Source organism: Dromiciops gliroides, chromosome 6 (genome assembly GCF_019393635.1).
Source record: "Dromiciops gliroides isolate mDroGli1 chromosome 6, mDroGli1.pri, whole genome shotgun sequence".
NCBI classification, from domain to species: domain Eukaryota; kingdom Metazoa; phylum Chordata; class Mammalia; order Microbiotheria; family Microbiotheriidae; genus Dromiciops; species Dromiciops gliroides.
The window spans coordinates 97,534,236-97,543,691 of record NC_057866.1 but is presented as its reverse complement, the minus strand read 5'-3'; positions in this window follow the sequence as shown (position 1 = coordinate 97,543,691).

Here is a 9,456-nt window from a genome sequence, read left to right as displayed (position 1 = left end):
CCAACTCATTCTTTTGGTGCTTATGATTTAGGGAGTAGTTTAAATGAGATAACGTGACCTCCCCATAACTGGAAACTATGGGGAATGGACCCCGAGGCAGGAGAACAGGAAATTTTGGAAAGGGAATGGAGGTTGGGAACAGCTTTGGAGGTAAGAAAGGGATCGGAAGAATGAAGAAGAAATCCAAGAAAGGAGATGGAAATAAAACCCATGGCTTCAGACAAACATATGCACAAAATATAGGTAACAAACAAAATCACTGGTGATCCTAGTAATGCAAGGAGGCAAATTTGACCTCAAAGGTCCTGAGACTTGATCAGATGGAAACTGAAGAGTGGAATGTGGCTCTAAAAGTTCTTTATGAAAAAGGAACAAAATAGATAAAAGGCCAGGGAAAGGTATGGGCACTAAGTATTATTGTCTATTAGGAAAATATACTCTTTAATTGAAAAATATAATAAAATTTTTAAAAGATATACTCATGTGAGGAAATTCCACCAGGAACCAGGACAAAGAAGCACGGTGGGGAACATTTGGGTGAAGATAAGCAGAGGCAGAAAGATAAGTGATATTGTCATAGTAGAATGCTACACACCCACCTAGACAGAACCAAGCAATACCTGAGGAGTTTGGGAAATAGAAGACAAGCCTAGCAGGGAGGCATGACATAGTAGCAGTGGGGACCTAAAATTACTCAGACACTTTCTGGATTTCTCTCTTTCTCTGCCAAAAGCAAAGCAGCTAATGGTTTCTTAGCTTGAATGAATGATATTTCCAATCTTCGAAAGGTAAAGGAAACTTTAAAACCCCCAAACCTATGTGCACAATAATTAAATAATGGTGAATAAGGTATGATATGTTAAAGCAATAGAATATTATGACATTGTAAAAAAAAGATGACACATACACAAAGAAATATGGAAAGACCCAGACAAAATTATAAAGTGTGAAATTAGCAGAATAATAATAGAAAACATTTATAGAACATTTTAACATTTGCCAAACACTTTACATTTGCCATCCTCACAACAACCCTATGAGGGAGGTGCTACTATTATTCCAATGGGGAAACTGAGGTTGGATGGGGTTAAATGAGTTTCTCAGGGTCACACACCTAGTATAGTGTCTGAGGAAAGAATTGAAGTGAAGTCTTCCTGACTTTTCCACAGCTCTATCAACATACAGGGCTGCTTCCGACAACCAACACTGTCTATGCACTGACTACAACTTTACTAGAAAAGAGGAAAGAATGATTAAAGAAGGAAAACAGGCCTTAAATTGGCAAGACTTCAGGCAGGCTAGGAAGGAGACGCAGAACAAAAGTATTTCCTTTGCTCATTAATTTGTTTGGTTCTCTCTTCTTAAAGCCAAAGGATATGGGAGAAGATCTTTGTCCCTTGTTTTGAACGTTCATTTAATTATTTGTTTGTGTTGATAGTTACAAATTATGATAGAAATTATAATAAGATAGAAATTAACTTTTAAAATATGAAGCAACAAGGGGGCAATTCTATTCTGAATTTGGTTCTTACCAGTAGGAAAAACCACTGTACTGCCCAGATGTACAATGCATTACTAGTACTATACAATTAACATCCATAAAATTTCCCTTCTTCCTCATACCCTCAGTACCTCCCACCCTTTTCCTGTGTCCTCCACTCCGAGTACTGTGTGTGTCCCAGGCTCCTTCTGATCGACTCAAATCTAAGCCACACTATCCATGACTTAGGAGTAATAATAATAAATGACATTTGCATAGTACTTTAAAGTGTGCCAAGAAGTAATTTGAAACTATGCCCCCAAAGTTATTAACCTATGCACACCCCAGCCATGCCACTGTTATACCCCAAAGATATCAAGGAGAGAAAGGACCCATATGTACAAAAATACTCACAGCAGCTCTTTTTTGTGGTGGCAAAGAATTGGAAATGGAGGTGGTACCCATCAATTGGGGAAGAGTTGAACAAGTTCTCTTAAATGAATATACCGTAAGAAATTATGAAAGGGACAGTTTCTGAGAAACCTAGGAAGACTCATATGAACTGATGCAGAGGGAAGTGAGCGGAACCAGAACAGTTTATACTATAACACCACCACTGTAAAGACAGACAGCTTTATAGCAACTTCATTGTAGATATTACCACCCCCATTTTACATTAAATTCCTCTCAGTGATCAGGGTCACAAAGCTACTAAGTGGGCAGCTTTGGCTGGAGCCACAGTCCTAGAGACTCGGGGCCTTTAGCTGGGCTTGCCCTAGAAGCTTTGCAGCCCACGTTTCATTGTCATAACCTTAGAGAGCTCAGGGTCCCTTTTACCAGCATGGAGTATCAGAGGACAACTGAGAAAAGGAACATACATGTGGGTGTATGTGCATGTGTGTAAACATACACAGCTGAGTGGACAGAAAATGGAAGGGACACAGGTGGAAGAATAACTCATCACTTTTATTGATGTCTATAGGCAAAAGGCTTTCTATAAATATTCATTTATTATAAAATTTTTCTAACGGTTTTGTTATTGTTGATTAAGTATTTACTTATTTGTAAATAGGGTATTTGGTGGGTTTTCCTTTTTTAAAAAATTTTTTTCAGTTAACAAAAATCTCTTTTCTATTCTTCCCCACTTTCCTTCCTTTTTCTATCATTGGATAAAAGAAAAGAAAAATAAAGCCTTTGTAACAAACAAGGAACATAAATTCTCCCATTGGCCACATCCAAAAATCTATGCCTCAGACTGCGCCTTGAGTCTGCCGTCCCTCTGCCAGACTGTGGGCAGCACTTTCTCATGCCTCCTCTGGAATCCTCTGGTATAGTTCAGAGTTCTGAAGTCTTCCAGAGTTGTTTTTCCCTTACAATGTTGTTATTGCATAATTTGTTCTCATGGTTCTGTTCATGCCACCCTGGATCAATTGAGACAAGCTTTCCCAGATATTTTCTGAAACCTTTTGTCCTCATAATTCATTCAGCCATTCCCCAGTTGATGGGGAAACACCCTCAGTTTCTAGTTTGTGCCACTACAAAAAGAGCAGCTGTAAATCTTTTTGTACCTGTGAGTGAGTGGTGACTGGATTTCAGAACTCTGATGCTCTGTGACTGCCCTCTGCAGTACTGATGGATCACTGGCTTTATTTCCAACTCAAAGCTGGAGGTTAAGGCCTAAGAGACTGCAGGACTTGGTATTTCTGGGCCCATGGTGCTCTGAAAATGTGTGTGTGTGTGTGTGTGTGTGTGTGTGTGTGTGTGTTGTAGACAACACAAAGCAGCAGCTTGGTGGTAGAAAAAGACAACCAGATCTCTCATAGCCAGAAGTCATTTTTGGCTTGTTTTGTGCTGTGAGCATTTTTGTGTGAAGGTCCTTCATTGACGGAATTTCCCACCCACTAGAGTTTGTGGCAAAGCCAAACTACTGCCCAGAAGGCCCTGGGACCCAGAGCCAGGAGATCAATGAATGAAATAACCAAGCATTTATGAAGGACTACTCTGTGCAAGGCACTATGATAGTCACTGAAGTTTCTAGGAACTTAATTTCTACCCTGGGAGTCCAACATGTACATATTACATACATACAAGATACATATAAAGCAGATACATGGGAACTTTGGTGGGGAAGGTTCTAGCAGTGGAGTGGGGGGCGGGAGCCAGGAAATGCTTAATGCAGAAAGGGGCATTTGAAATGAGTTTTGAAGCTATCCGGGGATTCCAAGAGGTCAGAATTGGAAGGGAAAGCATTCCAGGCGTGGGGTCAGAGATCTGGTTAAATAGATACGTTCAAATCACTTAACCTCTCAAGAGTTTAAATGGGAAAAAATAACCTTGTCCCACCTACATTATGGAGCTGTGAGAAAGGTTTTTTGCAAACTTTAAGGTACTAGAAGCATTCATTAGAGGGTCATCAATCTCAAGCTGGAAGGAACCTTAGGAGATAGAAAACTGAAGTGATTTGTTCACGGTCACCGAGGTGGGATGTGGCAGAGCTGGGGTGGGAGTTATTGTTCCGTTCTTCAGCAAGTCACTGATGCTCCTTTCACAATATCTCTTGCATCCATTCCAGGCTCTCTAGTTCAGACCCTTATGACCCCTCCCCCAGACCAACTCTCTCTCAAATCCGTCCATGCGTCATGATGAAAAATGCTCTCCACATTCAGAAAAAAGGACTGTGGATTCCGAATGCAGATTAAACCAGACTGTTTCTACTTTTGTTTTTTGAGATTTTTCTCTTTTTGTTCTGATTCTTCTTTCACAACATGACTAATGTGAAAATATATTTGATGTGACTGTACATATATAACCTATATCAGATTGCTTTCGGTCTTGGAGAGGGGGGAGAAAAATTTGGAACTAGAAATCTTATAAAAACAAATGTTGAAAACTATCTCTACATGTAACTGGAAAATCAAAAAATACTTCTATGATTTAAAAAACAAAAATCAAATATGTCCACATGGTTTATAGTCTTCCTTATGCACATCTGCTGAACATGTCCCTTTCTTGCTCAGAAGCCTCTAGTGATTTCCCCTTTCCTTCCAGGATAAAAGAGACTTCTCAGCTTGGCACCTAAAGGTCTCTCAAAATCTGCTTCAACCCTTCCTTTCCAACTTTGTTTCCTGGTACTGTCCTTCATGCACATCCAGTCAAACTGGATGGTGTGCCGTTCGCAGGACTCGGCAGCCGTGGATGGTGCCCACTCCTGGCTGGTACGCACTGTCCCCTTAAATTTGCCTCTGAGAATTATCCTCCACAGCACATTTTAAGCACTATGTCTGTCCTCTGTGAAGCCTTCCCCCTCTACCTTGAGATATTGGCATTCTTTGCCTTCTCAAAGTACTTTGTGAGGTTCTGGTATCAGTAGAATGTACCGGCTTACCTTTTCTCTAATACATCACCCCTCGATTACCCTGTGATGAAGATCGCCCATGTGGCAGCCAGCCCCAGCCCCTTGAAGACTTAGGTTCATGCATGGTGAGGCACTTTTCTATTGTATACCCCATGTGACTTGAAATTAGGGTCCCTAAAATTAATTTGGGTCTAGTCATCAGCAAACATTAATTAAGCACCTATTATGCTGCAGGCAGTGTTAGGGCAGGAGATAGACAAAAATCCCTAACCTTATAGAGTTTATAATCTAATGGGGAATACAACACTACTACAAACAAGATAGCCATGCATATTTACATATTGAGAGATAAATATAAAAAAAATGGATAGATAGGCAGACAGATTGATAGATGGATATAGATCTGCACTGGGAAGTGTAGGCTTTCCCTCATACGGTCCCTGTTGGATAGGTACTAGACATATCATCAGATGAGGAAACGAGCTTTAGAAAGGTGGTGACTTGCTCATGATAACACAGAAAGTGTGCAAGGGAGAATTCAGAACCAAGGTCTCTCTTTTCCCGAGGTCTACGGCTCTTTTAACCACCCTGGGGTTTTTTTCTCCTAAACTCCTGCCTGAAGGGAGTTTTTTGGCTTCATAATAACCAGAATTAAGCAGAATGTGTTTCACTTAATGTTGGTCAAGTTCAGTGAAATCTGACCCTACCAGTAATTTGCTGCAGGACCCTTTCCCTCAGTAGGCCTCAGTTTCTTCATGTGTAAAGTAAGAGATATGTCCAGATGACCCTTCAGGTCCCTTCTGGCTCTGAATCTGGTTCAACAGTAGTACTAGCTCCATCCCAAAGCAGGAGAGCCAACCCCACCAAGTTATTTGGGTCCTAGCATCACTCATTCTTCTTCCCACACCACTCTAAGGATGGGCCCGATTTGCAGTCAGGGGAGACAGTGTTAAATTGTTGGGAGAGAAGCACTAACTGCTGCTGGTAGGACCTCTCCCTCCAAGCCTGCCTCAGAGGCAATAGATAAAAGCAAGGTGAGCCAAGGGCCTTGGGCTGGTGAGGAAAAATCATCCCCACAGGAAAATAAATAAGAGTCAGGTGAGACTGCTTTATGGCAGCTCAGGCATTCCTTAGGGGCTTGCTTTATATTATGTATCCCTCAGAAAGACAAAGATGTGCAAGCTAGGCTAGGCTTAAGAGCAGACTGAGGGGCAGCTAGGTGGCGCAGTGGATAAAGCACTGGCCCTGGATTCAGGAGGACCCGAGTTCAAATCCGAACTCAGACACTTGACACTTACTAGCTGTGTGACCCTGGGCAAGTCACTTAACCCTCATTGCCCTACCAAAAAAAAAAAAGAGCAGACCAAGATCTTGGGCATAGAGCAATCAACAAAGCTGGGTGATGATTGTCCCAAGGACAGTGACATGCGCATCCTTAATTACACCTTCTAGTACTTTCCTTTTAGATAGGTCTGTGTCATAGGTCTTGGGATCCTGACAAAATAGAAGACACAAAATCAAATGAATTAGTCAGTAATCAAGAAGACAAGGATAATTCTTTAAATTACCTATGAAACGATGACATTCAGTACTACTGGGTACAAAGCAAAACATTGAGGACAGAAAAAATAATCAATCAATCAACAAGGACCAGTTAGGCAAGTTTAACAATACATTTATCATATGGCAACTGTGTGCAAGGACCTGTGCTAAATTGGAGGATATAAGGACAGGACAACATAATCTCTACCCTCAAGGAACTTGGTTTAAATGAGGGGGAAATGACAAATGAAGACTGAAAATGTTTCAACAGGTGAAGTCTATTCCAAGTAGTGTGCTCAAAGACATAGAAGCAGGAAAGGGCAAGACAAGATTAAGCAAAAGCTAATAGTCCAATTTAGCTGGAGACATAGTATGGCTGAAAAATATGAGATAAGAAATGAGGTTGAAAAAGTAGAATGCCACCAAATTGTGCAAAGCCTTGAATATCAGGATGAATTCCTAGCTCATCCTTAGGCCAGAGAGAGGCAGCCACTTGTTTCAGAGAAGGGGAAACAGCATAGTCACACTTGGGCATGCAGAAGACAAAATGTAGAAGGGAAAAAATAAAGCAGGGAACTGTAGGCAGCTCTATTACTACAATAGTTACAGATGAGGATCTGAAGCAGGGAATGGGAAAGAGGAAAGGAATAAGGATTTCACGCACTCTCCCTCCGAGAATGAGAAGGGGATGGGTGGAAGAGATTTATTTCAACAACTTTATGAACTGTACAATGATCAACAAAAACGAATGTTTCAATATACAAAGAAAAGAAAAAGTATTGCATCTGAAACTGCGCAACTTCTGTGTAGTTTGTTTTTAAGTGTATATTAAGCTTAACACAAAAGAAATAAAACCTGTCTGAATTCTCTTCTGAGCTTCTGCTTTCTTCTATGTTTTGTAGTTTCATTCATTGATTTTTTAAAAGGTGTTTCATTAGGCAAAAGTAAACAGTATGGGGGCAGATACAGAGACATTGAGGACAGAAAAAATAATCAATCATTCCCGCTTGGGGAATGACAAGTAGTCTGATTTAGCTGGAAAATATACCTGAAGGATTTTAGTGGGAGATAAGGATGGAGGTAGATTAGAGTAGATCCTGGAGGGGCTAACTGAAATATAAGTTTGGCCTTTATCCTTTGAGCAATAATAAAGAGCTTTTGGGGGATTTGAGCAGTGATATGGTCTGTGCCTTAGGAAGATTATTTAGATAGCTGATGAGGATAGACAGGAGACAAGGAGACCAATTCAGACTATTAGAACTCAGGAAAGGCGGTAAAGAGCCTGATCTAAGGGGGAACTGTAATAATTTGGCCTGGAGAAGGGTTAAAGGGTGAACCAATGGTTAACTTTAAATGTGCAATGGATTTTTAATAATTCCTACCAGCTTATCATTTGAAACTCATCACCTCTCTCCCTAAAAGCTGCCCCCTGCCTCAGTGTTTCTATTTCTACTGATAGTACTAAGATCCTTCCAGTACCCAGGCTAAAAACTTCCATCACATCCATTTTATGATATGGCCATTGTGAGAATGTTTTGCCTAACTTGGGTATCTGAACTGGGAGATTTTTGTTTTGTTTTTGGTGAGGCAATTGGGGTTAAGTGACTTGCCCAGGGTCACACAGCTAGTAAGTGTTAAGTGTCTGAGGCCGGATTTGAACTCAGGTACTCCTGACTCCAGGGCCAGTGCTCTATCCACTGTGCCACCTAGCTGCCCCCTGGGAGATTCATTTTACAAATTACAAGCCATCAGTCATTGCCTTCTACATTCAGTCAGTCCTGTCCATTCTCTGTGAATTCTCTGCTTTGTCTTCTATTCTCTCATTTAGGTCTTTCATAACCTTTTACCTAAAATTACCTGCCAATAACTTATTGTTCCAAGCTTATCTTTCAGTACTTGTCTCCATATAGCCTATACTCCAGCTAATTGTATTATTCACCATTTACTGAACACGTGCCTCTATGTTCTTGGTCCTTCCATAGATAGCATCTGGTCCAACTCTTGAATTTTGCAGATGAAGAACTGAGGCCCCCCAAAGCTAAGTAACTGAGGCAGCTTGGTATAGTGGAAAAAGCATTGGCGATGGAGAAAAAATGGGTTCAAATCTTGACATTTATTACCTGGCTAAGTGACAGCCCCCTGGGCACCATTTAGATGAGCACATGGCTTTCCAGCCCTAGATCTTGAATTCCCAAGTTATTTGTACTGCCCAAAATTAAGACAGCGAGAGCATCCTAGGCAAACATTCCTAGCATCCCCACTCATTACAATCTAGTACATTACTAGTATTACCCTACTTGGGGTTAAGTGACTTGCCCAAGGTCACACAGCTAGTGTCAAGTGTCTGAGGCTGGATTTGAACTCAGGTCCTCCTGACTCCAGCGCCAGTGCTCTATCCACTGAGCCACCTAGCTGCCCCATATTACCCTATTTGTAATGGCACTCAGCATTATTTTACTTGTCCTCTCTAGGGTCTAGCCAAATTCCATGGCTGTTCTGCTTCTGAACTTTGTATTACATTGGTTACTTTTACCTAGTTTAAGTTTCATAAGATGATTTAGCTCATTACATTTTTGTACTTGGGAAAGTATAATTGTGTAATCTTCTATAAAAGCACAGGAGAGTAATCAGCCATTTTCCTTGATCATTTTTGTTACTGGTTGTGAAGATGTTGATAAGGTGTCAAAAAGATGTGCAAGTCTTATTTGTAACAAAAACAAAACAAAAAAAACAATCCACCTGAGTATTATAAATTTCAGGCTAAATCCCAGTCATAAAACTTAGCTAATGAAGGGATGGCAGCATTTTTGAGTCTCAAGTGAATTGTGACCCTCACAGAAACCACCTTCCAAAGACCCATTTCATTAGAGTGGATCCTTAAGCATAGATCTACATCTATACAAACACACATATACTCTCCTAAATAGGATGTAAGTTCCTGGAGGACAGGTACTATTTAATATTTCACCTCTAAATTCCTAATGCCTAGCAGTACTTGGTCTGTCATTTACTGGAAATAAGAAACCATACACTTTCAAGTGCGGTCCACAATAATTGCTCAGTTTTTTTGTTGGGCTCT